This window comes from Somniosus microcephalus, unplaced genomic scaffold, assembly GCF_052327205.1.
Source record: "Somniosus microcephalus isolate GS21.2 unplaced genomic scaffold, FLI_Smic_1.0 unresolved_chr2, whole genome shotgun sequence".
NCBI lineage: Eukaryota > Metazoa > Chordata > Chondrichthyes > Squaliformes > Somniosidae > Somniosus > Somniosus microcephalus.
In genome coordinates this window covers 65,722,613-65,740,757 of record NW_028225180.1, presented here as the reverse complement: position 1 = coordinate 65,740,757, position 18,145 = coordinate 65,722,613, and the positions used below count along the sequence as shown (strand labels likewise).

General features: G+C 43.1%; 1 pseudogene across 1 annotated transcript; it reads left to right on the top strand.

Moving 5' to 3' along the window:
- Positions 1-3,358: 3,358 nt before the first annotated feature.
- Positions 3,359-17,825, top strand: LOC147092759 (NACHT, LRR and PYD domains-containing protein 3-like; annotated as a pseudogene). The gene is made up of 3 exons (XR_015075006.1): positions 3,359-3,363; positions 8,860-10,331; positions 17,600-17,825. The product of XR_015075006.1 is annotated as an NACHT, LRR and PYD domains-containing protein 3-like (transcript).
- Positions 17,826-18,145: the final 320 nt, after the last annotated feature.

The following is an 18,145-nucleotide window of genomic DNA, read 5'->3' as shown; positions in this document are numbered from 1 at the left end:
TCACCCTCTGCCTTCTGCCACTAAGCCAGTTTTGGATCCAATGTGCCAAGGCACCCTGGATCCCATGGGCTCTTACCTTCCTGACCATTCTCCTATGCGGGACTTTATCAAAAGCCTGACTGAAATCCATGTAAACCACATCCACTGCACTACCCTCAGCCACTCACCTGGTCACACCCTCGAAAAATTCAATCAAATTGGTCAGACATGATCTTCCCTTGACAAAGCCATGCTGGCTATCCCTAATTAATCCTTATCTCTCCAAGTGGAGACTAATTCTGTCCCTCAGAATTTTTTTCCAATAATTTCCCTACCACTGATGTTAGGCTCACAGGCCTGTAATTCCCTGGTTTATCCCTACTACCCTTCTTGAATAATGGTACTACATTAGCTGTTCTCCAGTCCTCTGGCACATCCCCTGTGGCCAGAGAGGTTCTGAAAATTTGTGTCAGACCCCATGCAATCTCCTCCTTTGCCTCACATAGTAGCCTGGGATACATCTCATCCGGGCCTGGGGATTTATCCACTTTTAAGCCTGCTAAAACCGCTAGTACCTCCTCCCTCTCGATGCTAATATGTTCAAGTATATCACAGTCCCCCTGCCCGATTTCTATGTCCACATCGTCCTTCTCCATAGTGAACACAGATGCAAAAAATTCATTTAACACCCCACCTACATCTTCTGGCTCTACACACAGCTTGCCACTTTGGTCCCTAATGGGCCCTACTCTTTCCCTAGTTATCCTCTTGCCCTTAATATACTTATAAAACACCTTAGTATTTTCCTTTATTTTGCTCGCCAGCATTATTTCATGGCCCCTCCTCACTCCCCCAGTTTCTTTTTTAAGTATCCCCCTGCACTTTTTATACTCCTCTAGGGCTTCCTCTGCCTTTAGTCCTTTGTATCTGCCAAAAGCCCCCCTTTTTTTCCTAATCCATTCTCGTATATCCCTTGACATCCAAGGTTCCCTGGGCTTGTTGGTCCCACCCTTGACCTTTACGGGAATATTTTGCCATTGTACTCTCTCAATTTCCTTTCTGAAAGACTCCCATTGCTCCAATTTGGATTTTCCTTCAAGTAGCTGATCCCAGTCCACATTGGCCAGATCCTGCCTTATCATATTAAAATCGGTCTTCCCCCAATTTAGAACCTTTATTTCCGGTCCATCCTTGTCCTTTTCCATGACTACCTTAAATCTCACCGAATTATGGTCACTGTCACCAAAGTGCTCACCTATTAACACATCTACCACTTGCCCAGCCACATTCCCTAGAATTAGGTCCAGTACCGCCCCCTCTCTTGTAGGACTTTCTACATGCTGGCTCAAAAAGGTCTCCTGAATGCACTTTAAGAACTCTGCACCCTCTAAGCCTTTCACACTCTGACTATCCCAGTTAATATTGGGGAAGTTGAAATCCCTCACTATTATTACCCTATTATTTGCACACTTCTCTGAGATTTGCCTGCATATTTGTTCCTCTATCTCCCCCTGACTGTTTGGGGGCCTATAGTACACTCCCAGCAAAGTGCTTGCCCCCTTTTTGTCTATAAGTTTAACCCATATGGCCTCATTAGAGGAACCTGTTAATATATCATCCCTCCTGACAGCAGTAATTGACTCCTTAATTAATATTGCGACACCCCCTCCTCTTTTACCCACCCCTGTCTCGCCTGAAGATTCTATACCCTAGAATATTGAGCTGCCAGTCTTGCCCCTCCCTCAACCATGTCTCCGTGATAGCAACAACATCATACTTCCATGTGTTCATCAACAACTTCAGTTCATCCACTTTATTCGCAAGACTCCTTGCATTAATATAAATGCCATTCAGCCTTGCCCTACTCCCTTGTGCCGCTACATATTTGCTCTGCCTTCCAGTTTGACTTGTTTTTCCTCTATATTTGGCTGTACGTCACCCCCTATTATAGCTCCACTCTGTGTCCTCCTATTGGGTCAAAATCTACGCCATTACCTGACGGCTGCCGAAGTCCAGCCATCTCCGATCCTGGCCCTCTCCATGACAAAATGTGCAGCGCCCGCGTATCCCCGGGGTGCATGCGGTTCGCAGGCATCCCTGTGATCACGTGGGCGAAGTGAGCCAATGGCAGAAGGGAATCCCCCTTCATACCTTTGGCAGATAGACCTGTCAAAAGTATATATGGGGATCACTGAAAAAACACATCAAAACATTAAATACATTTAAAAAAAACATCACGTTTTTAAAATGAGTTTAAATTGCATTAAATTAAATACTTTAAACAAAAATTAATGTTTTGAAATAATTATTAAAGTTTTTTACGGGGCTAAAAATAAACTTAAATTTTTTGAAATATTTTAATTTATAAATGAGTGAAAAAACTTTTTTTTCACTTTTTCATACTCTTATGCTGGTAAAAGCAGGCCTTGCACCTGATTTTAACAGGTGTAAGATTTTTAAGTGATTTCAGCAGGCAGAGGTTCAATGCATAGAGCTTTCCATCTGCAGAGCCCCTTCTCCAGGGCAGGTGTGCGATCTGTCAAGAGGATTCTTGACAGATCAGAAATGCCGGTTTTCAGTGCATGCACTTTGCATGCCTGAGACTGGCTTTTCCGATTTCCCTACATATGCACCTCGGACACACCCGTAGGATTCGGAAAATCCTGGCCAATATCACACAATTAAAAAAAACATTCTTGGGATATGGGTGGCGCAAGCAAGGCCAAAATGTCCAATGCATAGTTGCCCTTGTGAAGGTGATGATGTGTCTTCTTCTTCGATCACTACAGTCCATGTGGTGAAGATAGTACACAGTGCTATTGGATAGAGATAGGATTTTAACCCCGTGGCAATGACGGAACGGTGATACATTTCCAAGTCTGGATGGTTTGTTGCTTGAGCCGAACTTGGAGGGGTGGTGTTCCCATGCACCTGCTGCTCTTGTCCTTCAAGGCTGTAAATCTTGCCGGTTTGGAAGGTGCTGCCGAAGAAGCCTTGGAGAGTTGATTTAGATAGACACACTGCTGTCAAAGTGCGCTTGTCGTAGAGGGAAGTATCGGATCAGCCGCCCGTTATGCACTTCGCCTAAGATTCAGTTCCATTGCAGTCACTGGAACTTAATATCAGGCAGTGCATATAACTGGCGCCAGTTTTGTGCCACCGCCTTAGTCCAATTTCTAGGCCAAAGGTGATGGATAGGCTGACCATCATGGTGACTGCTTTGCCCTGGATGGCGTGGAGCCTGCTGAGTGTTGTTGCAGCTGCAAACATCCAGGCTATTTCACCTACCGCTAAAATTTAAAATTACCCCCCATAACTCTGCCATACTGATTCTAAGGAAATTGATTTCAATAGGTACAAATTTATCAGCTGATGCGACATGGAGTGAGGTGTGCTCAAACGTCCCAGAATTTCTGCAAGGTATGTAGTTCTGTCCTAGTGCATATATTTTCGTCAATGTGATGGTCTCTCTCTTTATTTAGGCTTCAGCGATATTTATTAACCGGTCGGTTAAAACAAGTATATCTGCTGAACAATATCTAATACATTACATAGAAACATAGAAGATAGGAGCAGGAGTAGGCCATTCGGCCCCTCGAGCCTGCTCCGCCATTCTGATCATTCAAATTCAGTGCCCCGTACCTGCCTTCTCCCCATATCCCTTGATACCTTTAGCTCTCAGAAATATATCTAGCTCCTTCTTGAATATATTTAAAGACTTGGCCTCAACCGCCTTCTGTGGTAGAGAATTCCATAGGTTCACCACTCTCTGGGTGAAGAAATTCTTCCTCATCTCTGTCCTAAATGGCTTACCCCTTATCCTTAGACTATGACCCCTGGTTCTGGACTCTCCGACCATCGGGAACATTCTACCTGCATCTAGTTTGTCCAGACCTGTCAGAATTTTAAAAGTTTCGATGAGATCCCCTCTCATTCTTCTAAACTCCAGTGAGTATAAGCCCAATCGACCCAATCTCTCCTCATACGTCATTCATGCCATCCCAGGGATCAGCCTTGTGAATCTTCGCTGAACTCCTTCCATGGCAAGAACATCCTTCCTCAGATAAGGTGACCAAAACTGCACACAGTACTCAATGTGTGGTCTCACCAAGGCCCTGTACAACTGCAGCAGGACATCCTTGCTCCTGTACTCAAACCCTTTCGCTATGAAGGCCAACATACCATTTGCCTTCGTCACCACCTGCTGTACCTGCATGCTTACCTTCAGCGACTGGTGCACAAGGACACCCAGGTCTCGTTGCACTTCTCCTTCTCCCAATCTATTGCCATTCAGATAATAGTCTGCCTTTCTGTTTTTGACACCAAAGTGGATAATCTCGCTTCTATCCACGTTATATTGCATCTGCCACGCTTCTGCCCAATCATGCAACCTGTTCAAATCATCCTGGAGTTTCTCAGTATCCTTCTCGCAGCACACACGCCCACCCAGCTTTGTGTCATCTGCAAACTTGGAGATATTAAATCTAGTTCCCTTATCTGGATCATTAATGTATATTGTGAATAGCTGGGGTCCAAGGACCGATCCCTGCGGTACCCCACTAGTCACTGCCTGCCACTCGGAAAAAGACCCGTTAATTCCTACTCTCTGCTTTCTGTCCGCCAACCAGTTCTCTATCCAAGTCAATACGTTGCCCCCAATCCCATGTGCCTTAACTTTACACGCTAATCTCTTATGCGGGACCTTATCAAAAGCCTTTTGAAAGTCCAAATACACCACATCTACTGGTTCTCCCTTATCTATTTTCCCAGTTACATCCTCAAAAAATTCCAGTAGATTAGTCAAGCACGATTTACCTTTTGTAAATCCATGTTCACTTTGTCCGATCCTGTCACTGTTTCCCAAGTGCTCCGCAATTACATCCTTTATAATGGACTCTAGCATTTTCCCCACTACCGATGTCAGGTTTACCGGTCTGTAATTCCCCGGTTTCTCTCTACCACCCTTTTTGAATAGTGGGGTAACATTAGCTACCCTCCAATCCATGGGTACAGTTCCAGATTCCAGCGAATTTTGGAAGATGATCAGCAATGCATCTACTATTTCTAGGGCCACCTCCTTAAATACCCTAGGGTGTAGATTATCAGGCCCTGGGGATTTATCAGCCTTCAATCCCGTCAATTTCCCTAACACCATTTCCCAAGAAATACGGATTTCTTTCAGTTCCTCCCTCTCATCAGACCCTATGTTCTCCAACATCTCTGGGAGGTTATTTGTGTCCTCCTTTGTGAAGACAGAACCAAAATATGCATTTAAGTGGTCAGCCATTTCTTTGTTCCCCATTATAATTTCCCCTGCTTCTGACTGCAAGGGACCTACACTTGATTTCACTAATCTTTTTCTCTTCACATATCTATAAAAGCTCTTACAGTCAGTTTTTATGTTCCCTGCAAGCTTACTTTCATATTCTATTTCCCCCTTCTTAATTAATCCCCTCCTTTGTTGAATCCTAAACTGCCCCCATTCCTCAGGGTTACCGCTTTTTCTGGCCAATTTATATGCCCTCTCCTTGGATCTTATGCTATCCCTAATTTCCCTTGTTAGCCATGGTTGAGTCACCCTTTTTGTTTTATTCTTATCCCAAACTGGGATGAACAACTTCTGTTTGCCATTGCCTATCCACCGTCAACCCTTTGAGTGACATTCCCCAATCAATCCTACCCAATTCGTGCCTGATACCATCGTAGTTTCCTTTATTTAAATTCAGGACCCTAGTCTCCGAGTCAACTACTTCACTCTCCATCCTAATGAAGAATTCTATCATATTATGATCGCTCTGACCCAAGGGGCCTCGTACAACAAGATTGCTAATTAATCCTCTCTCATTACATAATACCCAGTCTAAGATGGCCTGATCTCTGGTTGGTTCCACGACATATTGTTGCAGAAAACCATCCCGTAAACATTCTAGGAATTCCTCCACCACAGTATTTTTACTAATTTGGTTAGCCCAATCTATATATAAGTTAAAGTCACCCATGATGACTCCTGTGCCCTTACTGCATGCTTCTCTAATTTCCCTTTTAATGCCATCCCCAACCTCCGTATTACTGTTTGGAGGTCTATATACCACTCCCACTAACGTTTTCTGCCCCTTGATATTTCGCAGTTCTACCCATACAGATTCCGCATCATCAGAGTTAATATCCTTCCTTTCAATTGTGTTAATCCCCTCTTTAACCAGCAATGCTACCCCACCTCCCTTTCTTTTTTGCCTATCCTTCCTAAATATTGAATACCCCTGGATGTTGAGTTCCCAGCCTTGGCCACCCTGGAGCCATGTTTCTGTAATCCCAATCAAATCATATTCGTTTACCTCTATTTGCACAGCTAATTCATCCACCTGGTTCCGAATGCTCCTTTCATTAAGACACAAAGCCTTCAGGCTTGTTTTTTTAACGCTCTCAGACCTATATGAATTATTAGCTGGCAGCCATGAAATACTGGACAATCACTTCATGACCGGCATAGATCATATATATGTGTGTGCAATACGTTTTGGTGCCTTTGCCACAGTTTCCGAACAGTCATTAATACAGTGATGCAAATTTGTTTATAGTGTTAGTAGAGCGCCGTGTTATGAGACATGGGGGTGAAACTAATCTTCGCCATAGCGTGTAAGGGGTGGTAGCGAATTGGACACCTGTTTTACACGAAGACAGATTTTCATTTCCATTAACAGCAAGAAATATTTGTTTCGCCGTTCATGGAAGAGATTAAAAGTCATCTCCCACTCAAGTTGAATTTATGGCCGGTCAGAATGAGTAGTAAATTAAGTACACATTTCAGACCATTGATGAGCTAAGGCACACAAGGAAATACCAACAGATGGAAATGATGCAAAAGTAATTAAGTAAGTGGCTGGCGAAATCGATTCAGTCCTTGCCAGTAGTTTTAGGAAAGGCTTCGAAGTAGGACTAGAGCTAAAGCAGTGTGAAGTAGCTTGATGAACACCAATCAACAAATGTGGCCATGAGGATGACCCTGGAAGCTACAGGTCAGTGAACATCTTATTTGAGTCCAATTTCAGGCTTCTTACCAATAGGAATTTCGTGAGTGTAAGATTGAGATTTCAGGAAGGCTTTTGATAATGTGTCACAAAACGATTAATTTAAACAGTCGGAAGTCCTGGAACACGAAACACACTTATGAGGTGGATAGATAATTGGCTGAACCAATGTTTTATTAAAAGAAAGACAGTAATTCACGGCATGAGGGTGTCGCTGGCAAGGCCAGAATTTGTTGCCCATCCCTAATTGCACTTGAGAATGTGGTGGTGAGCCACCTTCTTGAACCGCTGCAGTCTGTGGTGAAAGTGCTCCCACAGTGCTGTTAGGGAGGGAGTTCCAGGATTTTGACCAAAGGATGATGAAGGAATAGCGATATATTTCCAGGTCATGATGGTGTGTGACTTGCAGGGGAAGTTGGAGGTGATGGTGTTCCCAGGTGCCTGTACCCGTGTTTTTTCAGGTGTTAGATGTCACGGGTTTGGGAGGTGCTGTCGAAGAAGGCTTGGCGAGTTGTTGCAGTTCATCTTGTAGATGTTACCCATTATGGTAAACACAGGTGTGCGTGTGAAGAAAAGACTGAGAGGGAATTGTTACACAATTTAAGATTCTTAATGCAAAGGATACGTTGGACTTCATGAATTTTTTCGATGTCACCATATATTAGTACAGGGAGAAGAGTTTCAGTATAGAAAAGAACAAGTTATACGAGCAGTTTCAGGTTAATTGGTGCACTCATGTGGAATGGGTGACAACGATTGCAATGGATATAATTCTTGTGAAATTACTTAGCGAATAATTGGACAGATATTTGAGAGGCTAGGCAGTGAATGGCGATTGGCTGAACCGAACTAAGCGCGGTGGGACTGTAAACGCTAAAATTGAACTCAGCAACTCTGCTTTAAGATGAGAAATTCTCCCAGAATCCCAAATTATATTTATATCCATTGTCCCCGCCAGAAGGAGTGAGAATCCGCTGTGACACCCCTCCATCCCACACTAAAATAATAACCTGACAGTCACCCAGATTATCACACGAAGAATGAAGATTGACACAGGTAGAGATGAAGCCTATTTTTCGAGTTGGCCGGCAGCATTCGCTGAGAAGGATGATAGCAAAAGCACTGGGAAAGCGAAATGGCTCTTACCTTTTAGCTATGCTTCAAATCAAGTATTAAACTCAAATCGAAAATGTTTTGTTACACTGCTTCTCCAATATTGTATTAATGTATTTTACCTGCTATTTTTTGTCTTCGTTTGGGGATGTTCCTTCGCAAGACATTCGCAAGAAACACAAAGAAACCCTTAGTGAAAAAATTGCAAATCAGACACTGAACAATTGTGAAAAGGAAGAGATTATTTCAATTGACACATACACAGAATTACAAATGATCCCTTCTCCTCGTCAACGGTCACTTGTAGAACAGGAGCTGCTGTCTGGCGGCCAAGAGCACAAAAAGTGGCAAAAGCGAAATGTTAAACAATTTCTGGAGAAAGTTCAGATTAATCAATTGCACAGAAGTATCACAGAATCACCACAGTGCAGATAGAGGCCATTTCGGCCCATCAAGCCTGCACCGACACATATCCCACCCGATCCCCATAACCCCTACACCAACACATATCCCACCCTATCCCCGTAACCCCACGTATTTAATCCCCCTAACACTAAGGGTCAATTTTTTATCATAGCCAATCAACCTAACCCACACATCTTTGGACTGTGGGAGAAAACCCACGCAAACACAGGGAGAATGTGCAAACTCCACACAGATAGTCACCCAAGGCTGGATTCGAACCCGGCGTTTCTGGTGCTGTGAGGCAACAGTGCTAACCATTATGCCACCCTGCTAGATTTGGTCAAACGAGCCTATCTGGAACCTCAGTAGTAAGAGGTGTGGCCGGAATAGGTAAAACCACCATGGTGCGGAAGGTTGTCCATGACTGGGCAGCAGGCATAATATATCAACAGTTCAACTTTGTTTTTCTTTTCAAATTTCGGGACTTGAATACTATAGAAAAAAAGATTAGTCTGAACCAAATGGTTCTTGTTGAACATGATTATTTGCAGAATTTCCTTCAGAATATTTGGAAGAAACCAAAGAATATATTGATAATATTTGATGGTCTGGATGAATTTAAAGGGAAGGTTGATTTCAATTATCAACAGAGAAATGCGGCCACTGAGTGTCACTGTTTGAATCCCGAGTATCGATGTGAAGTGTCTGATATCGTCCGGTGCCTGGTGCAGGGAAAATTGCTGAAGGGCTGTTCAGTGCTGATCACGAGCTGACCCATTGCCCTGGAGTCACTGGTTGAAGCTGGTGTCAGTCTCTGGGCCGAGATCTTGGGGTTCTTTAAGGAAGAAAGCAGACAATATTTTCAGAGATTTTTTGAAAATGAGGAATTTGCAGCGGAAGACTTTGCTTACGTAGAACAAAATGACATCCTGTACACCCTGTGCTTTAACCCTTGCTACTGTGGCATCATCTGTGCTACACTCAGACCTCTTTTTAAACAGCGTACAGCAAACGAGACATCACTGCCTGAAACTGTCACTGATCTGATTTCAAACTACATCGCTGGGCTTTTAAAATGGTATGGATATGATAGAGAGGACCGACGCGAACTTTTACTAAACATTGGTGCGATGGCTTATGATGGAGTGTGCAAGAGAAAACTGATAGTCTACAATGATAAGTTCAGTCACCACGGTCTTGAACCTTCAAAGTTCACCTCTGGTTTCATGATGGAAATCCTAGTGTACGATACCTCTACAAAGGCTGTTGTCCACACGTTCCCTCACCTCATCATACAAGAATTTCTCGCGGCTCTCTCAGTCCTTCTGAAACCACCTCCACAGGGTATACAACACATTTTGAATAATGCCTACAGTAACAGTGATGGTCGGTTGAGATACTTCTCCATTTCCTCATTGGTCTCTCCTCTTCATCTTCTGCTAAGCAGCTACAGGATGCTTTGGGTTGCTTTCCTGAAAGTTCAAGCAAACAGATCAAAGATTGGCTGAGGGCGCAGCTGGAAAAAGATTTCAAAAACGTGCACAGTGTGGAGAACAAGAGAACACTGCTGGACACATTCTATCTCCTATATGAATCACAGGAGACGCAGCTCATGCGAGAGTTACTTGGCTCAATGAAGGAAATTGAATTTAGCGGTGTTACTTTGACCTTGATGGACTGCAGAGTACATGCGACAGTCCTGGCACCCTGTGAAACTATCGAGGAATTTAAAATAGTTTACCGTGGCATTGAAACGGAACACGTCCAGAAGCTTCTACCAGTATTACCCAAATGCAAAAATCTCAGGTATTCTGGTTCAATTCTGGAAATGTCTATTATCTATTATTACTGAATTATATACTTGAAAGCACGAGGAGTGCATTTGGTCTGGGCTGGTCGCGCAAAATCGGCGAAATCGTATCGGTCGCCGATATTCAGTTCAATTCACTTGAAAATAACTTATTTTTGGGTGTGACGTAGAACAGACAAAACATACGATTCCACCTGTTTTGCCTCCCACGTCCAGTTTCCCCATAATATCTGCCTTTCGTTCATCCAATCTCCCTGAACCAGGGTAATTTTAAACTGGGGTGTGATTATGGAAATTAGTTGAGCTAAACAAATTAGGTGCAGTTTGTATATTACACGTTGTGAGAACTTTGTACTAGATCTCATCCTTTTTGGAAGAAATTTAGCCAGCGCTTAAAGCCTCTCCTGGAAACCGCTAAATTATTGCCTCCCAAAAAATAAAAACACAGACATGAGTTATTTCAGAAAAAAATTATTGTTTCCTCAGATTGTATTTCGTGATTTTGTGCAAAATCTTTGTCATCATGGCCCAGAAATTCGGGTCGGAGGCTTCCCATGGATGCAAGCCTCTGATCTGCACTTACCTAGCCGTTGTGCTGTGGTCCCGCGTGGGATTCCGATCCTGGGCCTGCTGCAAGCCGGCGCACAGTGCTTGCGTATCCCAGGGGTGAAGTTAGTTCGAAGCATCCCCTGGGATCACGTGGGCCATGGAGAGCTGTCAAATCTATGATTAGAGTTCAGCCCCAAAACATAACTAAAACTTCAAATAAATTAAAAAAGTCACATTTTTAAAATATCTATAAATTACATAAAATAACTATATAAACAATCATTTAAATTTTTGAAAAAATTAATTACAGTTTTTAGCGGGGTTAAAAATAAACTTATCTTTCTTGAAAGTATTTAAAAATAATAAGCCTGTGCAAAAAATGTTTTAATTTTACTTAATTCACCACTTACCTTGTTAAAATCAGGCTTTTTTACTTCACGTGTGGATCTTCTCAACATGGGTAAGTCTGATGTGTCTTCATGAGATTGTTCTGGTGGTGATTGACAAGATGCAGTTGCGCATTGTCATCGATCTGCTCTTGTATAGTCTCTTGTGTTTTTAGTGTGGAGCCCCAGATGATAATGTCATCAACATAGACGCGGACTCCTTCCAGACCTTCAATTTCGCTCTATGAAAGATTTCAGATGCAGATATTATCCCGAAAGGCATTCTGAGGAAACAATACCTGCCAAATGATGTGTTGAAGGTACAGTATTTGGTGCTCTCTTCATCCAGTTTTAGTTGCCAAAATCCTTGTGAGGCATCGAGCTTTGTAAAGTATCTGGCACCTAACATTTCACTGGTGATTTCTTCTCGCTTGGGAATCTGGTAGTGTTCACATTTTATGTTTGCATTTAAGTCCTTTGGTTCCATGCATATTCTTAGATCATTGTTCTTTTTCTTTGCACATACCATGGAGTTAACCCAATCTGTTGGCTCTTCGACTTTCCTGATGACTCCTAGTGTGGTCATTCACAGAAATCACAGAAACCCCACAATGCAGATAGAGGCCATTTCGGCCCATCGAGCCTGCACCGACACATATCCCACCCGATCACCATAACCCCTACACCAACACATATCCCACCCTATCCCTGTAACCCCATGAATTTAATCCCCCTAACACTAAGGGTCAATTTATCATAGCCAATCAACCTAACCCGCACATCTTTGGACTGTGGGAGGAAACCGGAGCACCCGGAGAAAACCCACGCAAACACGGGGAGAATGTGCAAACTCCACACAGACAGTCGCCCGAGGCCGGATTCGAACCCGGGTCCCTGGCGCTGTGAGGCAACAGTGCTAACCACTATGCCACCGTCATTCTGTCCAGTTCATTCTTGAGCCAGTCACGCAGGGGTGCTGGAACTCTTCGTGTAGCATGTACCACTGGCTGAGCATCCTCCTTTAGCTGGATCTTGTAAGTGAATGGTAGAACTCCAAATCCTTTGAACACATCCTGGAAATTACTCACTACAGGATCCACCGAGTCATCTGGTCTGCTTATGGCACAGTTTATACGGTAGACTCTCTTGACCAGTTCTAAGTCCTCACAAGCTTTGTCACCCAGTAGTGAACCAAGTCCTTCAGCCACAACAGAAAACATGGGATGATGCACTTTGTCTTTGACTGTCACTTTAAGTCTGCATACACCTAAGCTATCTATTTTCTGTCCATTATAGCCCTTCAGTAGTACATACTTTTTCTGTATTTTGGGCTTTTCGTTCATATTGTTAATGTCACTCATACTGATTAAGTTTGCTTTTGCCCCAGTGTCTAGTTTCAATGTCACTAATGCTCCATTTACCTGCAGTGGGATCCTCCATTTGTCCTCTTTTACTGCATTAATTTTATGTTCAGCATTGTCCATATCTGAGGGCTGCACATTTTCTGTATCATTTTTGACATTGTTACATGACACCATTCCTACAAAAAATGTCTCACTTAAATCAGTCTCCTCAGTCACATTAACTCGTTGCCCTTTCTTTGTTTTTACTTTTGAAAAGCATTGTTTGGCAAAGTGATTCTTTCCATTACACTTTGTGCACATTTATCCAAAGGCTGGGCATTGTCTTAACTGGTGTTTGTAACCACAGCGTTTACAATTAAAAATTTCATCCTCCGATTGCTTTTCATTTCTGTTCTGCCCACGTTTCTTCCCCTTGTAGGACACAGCACCAACAGCAGCATTATCACTCATTACAATCGCATCATTATTGATTTCACTGAAAGTCTTCGCGTGCTTTCGAGCTAGCTCGCTGGCTTGGCATATTTTCACAGCAATTTCCAATGTTAGTTCGGTTTCTCTCAACAGTCGTTCCCTGACCTTTTTATCATGAATACCAAACACAATCTGGTCACGAATCATGGATGCTTTCAGCTCAGGGAAATTACATGTCTGTGCTTTCAGTTTCAGATCAGTCAATAAGCTATCAAAAGTCTCATTTTGCTGCTGTGTCTGAGAACGGAAGATGTAACTCTCATAGGTTTCGTTCTTTTTGGGAGAACAATGTGTATCAAACTTCTTTATCACATCATCTAATTTTTCTCTGTTCTCCTCTGGATTAAATACAAATGTATTAAATACCTCTATCACCTGTGGGCCTGCAACTGTGAGCAGCAATGCTACCTTCCTTGCGTCTGGCTTCGTACCGAACCCGATGGCAGCAATGTAGAGTTCGAAATGTTGTTTAAAAATCCGCCAATTGTAGATGACATTTCCCGTGAGTTTCAAACACTCTGGTGGCTTCAAATTCTCCATGTCGCTTTTCACAATTTTTTAGCAGATATTTACAACTCCTGGTACCATGTTATGTTCATTAATAACTAGTCGTTTTTTATTAAGAACAGCTAGCTTTTGCTGGACACTTTATTGAGCACATGTGGACTAGGTACAGTATCTGTAGAGGCATCCATCTTGACTGCTGCCTTGTGGGTAGCCTATTGCATCGTGGGTAGTGTAGTGATATATATATATAGACATACAGCAATATACAGCTTTACACAGCTCTACGCCTCCGCCTAGTGTCCACTATAGAATGACATGTTATTGATCATTACACACATACTTGCTGCTTTTTGTAAACAGCAAGAAAGGTACTACAGGTCAGTCAGCACCTGAAAGAACGATAGCTTGCTGCTTATCTAACCTTTTTTCCTTCTACTCCTCGTCTACGCTTTCTTTTGCTCTCCTTCTTCTGCTTTATTTCTTTGCTTTCTTCATCCTCTCCTTTTCTTATCCTTCCTTTTCTTTTTGCTTCTTCTTCTTCTTTCTCCCCTCCTTCTTCTTCTTCTTCCTCTTCCTCTTCCTCTTCTTCTTCTTCTTCTTCTTCCTCCCCTCCTCCTTCTTCTTCTAGTTCTTCTTCTTCATATTCTTCGTCGTCTTCTTTTCCTTCAACTTCTTCTTTGCTTTCTTTGGGATTACAGAAACGTGGCTGCAGGGTGGGCAAGGCTGGGAACTTAACATCCAGGGATATACAATATTTAGGAAGGATCGGCAAAAAGGTAGGGGAGGTGGGGTAGCATTGCTGGTAAAGGAGGGGATTAATGCAATGGAAAGGAAGGATATTAACTCGGATGAAACGGAATCTGTATGGGTAGAAATGAGAAATAGCAAGGGGAGGAAAACGTTAGTGGGTGTGATATATAGGCCTCCAAATAGTAATATGGAGGTGAGGGAAGGCATAAAAAGGGAAATTAGAGAAGCGTGCGATAAGAGCACAGCTGTCATCATGGGTGACTTTAATTTACATATTGATTGGACTACCCAAATTAGTAAAAATTCTGAGGAGGAGGAATTCCTGGAATGTTTTCGGGACGGTTATCTGGACCAATATGTCGAGGAGCCGACTCGAGATCAGGCCATTTTAGACTGGGTATTGTGCAATGAGAAGGGACTTATCAGCAATCTTCTTGTACGAGGCCCCTTGGGTCAGAGCGATCATAATATGATCGAGCTCTCAGTCGAGATGGAGAGTGAGGAAATTGAATCAGAGACTAAGGTCCAGAACTTAAATAAAGGGAATTACGAGGGTATGAGACGGGAATTGGGTAAGATTGATTGGGTGGTGTTTCTGGGGGGATTGACAGTGGATAGACAATGGCAAGCATTCAAAGATAGAATGGAAGAATTCCAGAACATGTTTATACCGGTTTGGCATAAAAATAAACCTAAAAAGGTGACTCAACCGTGGATAACGAGGGAAATTAGGGACAGCATAAAATCAAAAAAAAGGGCATATCAACTGGCAAAAAAAAGCACCAGACTGGAAGATTGGGGGCAGTACAGGATACAGCAAAAGAGGACAAAGGGATTAATCAGGAAGGGGAAAATAGAATACGAAAGTAAACTTGCAGCAAACATAAAGACAGACTGCAAAAGCTTTTATCGGTATATCAGGAGGAAAAGACTGGTAAAATCCCAAGTCGGTCCCTTGCAGTCCGATTCGGGAGAATATATAATGGAGAATAAGGAAATGGCAGACCAATTAAACTCATACTTTGGTTCTGTATTCACAAAGGAGGACACAAATAACCTCCCAGTAATATCGACAAACATAGGGACTAATGAGAGGGAGGAGCTGACAGAAATTAGTATCTCTAGGGATATGGTGTTGGGTAAGTTGAGGGGACTGAAGGCCGACAAATCCCCGGGGCCTGATAAACTACATCCTAGGGTACTTAAGGAGGTGGCCCTGGAGATAGCAGATGCTCTAAGGATCATCTTCCGGAACTCCATTGACTCGGGAACAGTACCCGTGGATTGGAGGGTAGCTAATGTTACCCCACTATTTAAAAAGGGGGGTAGAGAGAAAGCAGGGAATTATAGACCAGTAAGCCTTACATCGGTTGTGGGCAAAATGCTAGAGTCCATTATTAAGGATAAAATAGCGGAGCACTTGACAAATGGGGAAAGGATCGGACAGAGTCAACATGGATTTACAAAGGGTAAATCGTGTTTGACTAATCTGCTGGAATTTTTTGAGGAAGTAACTGGTAAAATAGATGGGGGAGAGCCAGTGGATGTGGTGTACCTTGACTTCCAGAAAGCCTTCGATAAGGTTCCACACAAAAGATTATCATGCAAAATTAAGGCTCATGGGATTGGGGGCAAAGTATTAACGTGGATAGAGAACTGGCTGGCGGATAGAAAACAGAGAGTTGGAATAAACGGCTCGTTTTCAGAGTGGCAGGCAGTGACCAGCGGGGTGCCGCAAGGATCTGTCCTGGGACCCCAGCTGTTCACAATATATATAAATGATCTGGATCAGGGAATTGGATGCAATATTTCAAAATTCGCTGACGACACTAAACTAGGAGGAGGGGTGGGCTCTGATGAGGATGTCAGGAGGCTACAGTGCGATTTGGACAGGTTGGGGGAATGGGCGGATACGTGGCAGATGCACTATAATGTGGATAAATGCGAGGTTATCCACTTTGGGGGTAAAAACAGGAGGGTGGATTATTATCTAAATGGCAATAGATTGGGAGATGGGGAAGTGCAGAGGGACCTGGGCGTTCTTGTGCACCAGTCACTGAAGGAGAGCATGCAGGTGCAACAGGCGATTAAGAAGGCAAATGGTATGTTGGCCTTCATATCAAGGGGGTTCGAGTATAGGAATAGGGATACCTTACTACAGCTGTACAAGGTGCTGGTGAGACCGCATCTGGAGTATTGTGTACAGTTTTGGTCGCCCCATCTGCGGAAGGATGTTCTTGCCATGGAAAGAGTGCAGCGGCGATTCACCAGGCTGATACCTGGAATGGCGGGAATGACCTACGAGGAGAGATTGAATAGTTTGGGCTTGTACTCACTGGAGTTTAGAAGATTGAGAGGGGATCTCATCGAAACATATAAAATTATGGCAGGCCTGGACAGGCTGAATTCAGAGAGAATGTTTCCAATGGCAGGGGAGCACAGAACCAGGGGCCACAGTCTAAAAATAGCGGGCAAATCATTTAAAACAGAGATGAGGAAGAATTTCTTCACTCAAAGAGTGGTGAGCCTGTGGAATTCCCTGCCACAGAGGGCTGTGAAGGCTAATTCAATAAATATTTTCAAGAGAGAATTGGATATATTTCTGAAGGCTAAGGGGATTAAGGGTTACGGAGAAAAGGCGGGGACGGGGTACTGAACTGGTAAGATCAGCTATGATCTCAGACGAAGATCAGCCATGATCTCATTGAATGGCGGAGCAGGCTCGAAGGGCCGAATGGCCTACTCCTGTTCCTATCTCTATGTTTCTATGTTTCTTCTTCTCCTTATCTTTGTTTGTCTTCTGCTCCTCCTTATTATTTTTCTACCTGTCTCACTTGCACACACTTCCACTCGCGCTATCTTTACTGGTGCAACTGACATGCTGTGGATTGACGGCAGTTTCTCATTTCACTTCAGATTCCCAGCATTTGCAGTTTTTTGAATCTTCCATTATCGACCTCTTTGCTGACCACTGAACATTTATGTCACTTCCATTCTTTCTAAAGTGATATTATGTCAGCACAGAAATTGCTGAGAGGGATACTCGCTGAGCAATGACTAACTGGTTCCGGTGAAAGTCCCACTGCTAAACCATTTTATTTTATAATGGTTAAGGGCTACCTGAAATTACTGTTCTGAGGAATGCCATAGGAGAAGCTAAACGTTTGTTCACTTCTGCCGCCAACAGCCATGCTATGTTTATTCATTCATTTTTTAATGTTTAACTCTCTATTGTAGCCTGCCTGATATTAAATCAAAGGAAAGTCAGAGACAACTATAACTGCAGAAATTGAGTGCCCGTGTGTGGGTGGATGACGAACCAGATCGACTGCCGGAGCTGAGCAGAACACCACAAAATTGGGTCATATTTCGATTCTGAAGAAGCAATAATATACCTTTTTATTATTGACTGACAAGTTGTACCAGGTGTGCAATGTTACATTTATTAAACATCAATATTATATTGAAAGTGTATTCTTGCAATTTATGAACCAATTGAATTTCTGTTGATTGATAAGTAGTTAAAACGGTTCTGAAAGTTACGAGATATTTATACGTTATTTTTCTTTCATTAGTTCCTGGGATGTGGGCACCGCTGGCAAGGCCAGCATTTATTGCCCATTCCTAATTGCCCTTGAGAAGGTGATGATGAGCCTCCTTCTTGAACTGCTACAGTCCGTGTGGTGAAGGTACTCCCACAGTGCTGTTAGGGAGGGAGTTCCAGGATTTTGACCCAGCGATGATGAAGGAACGGCGATACATTTCCAAGTCAGGATGGTGTGT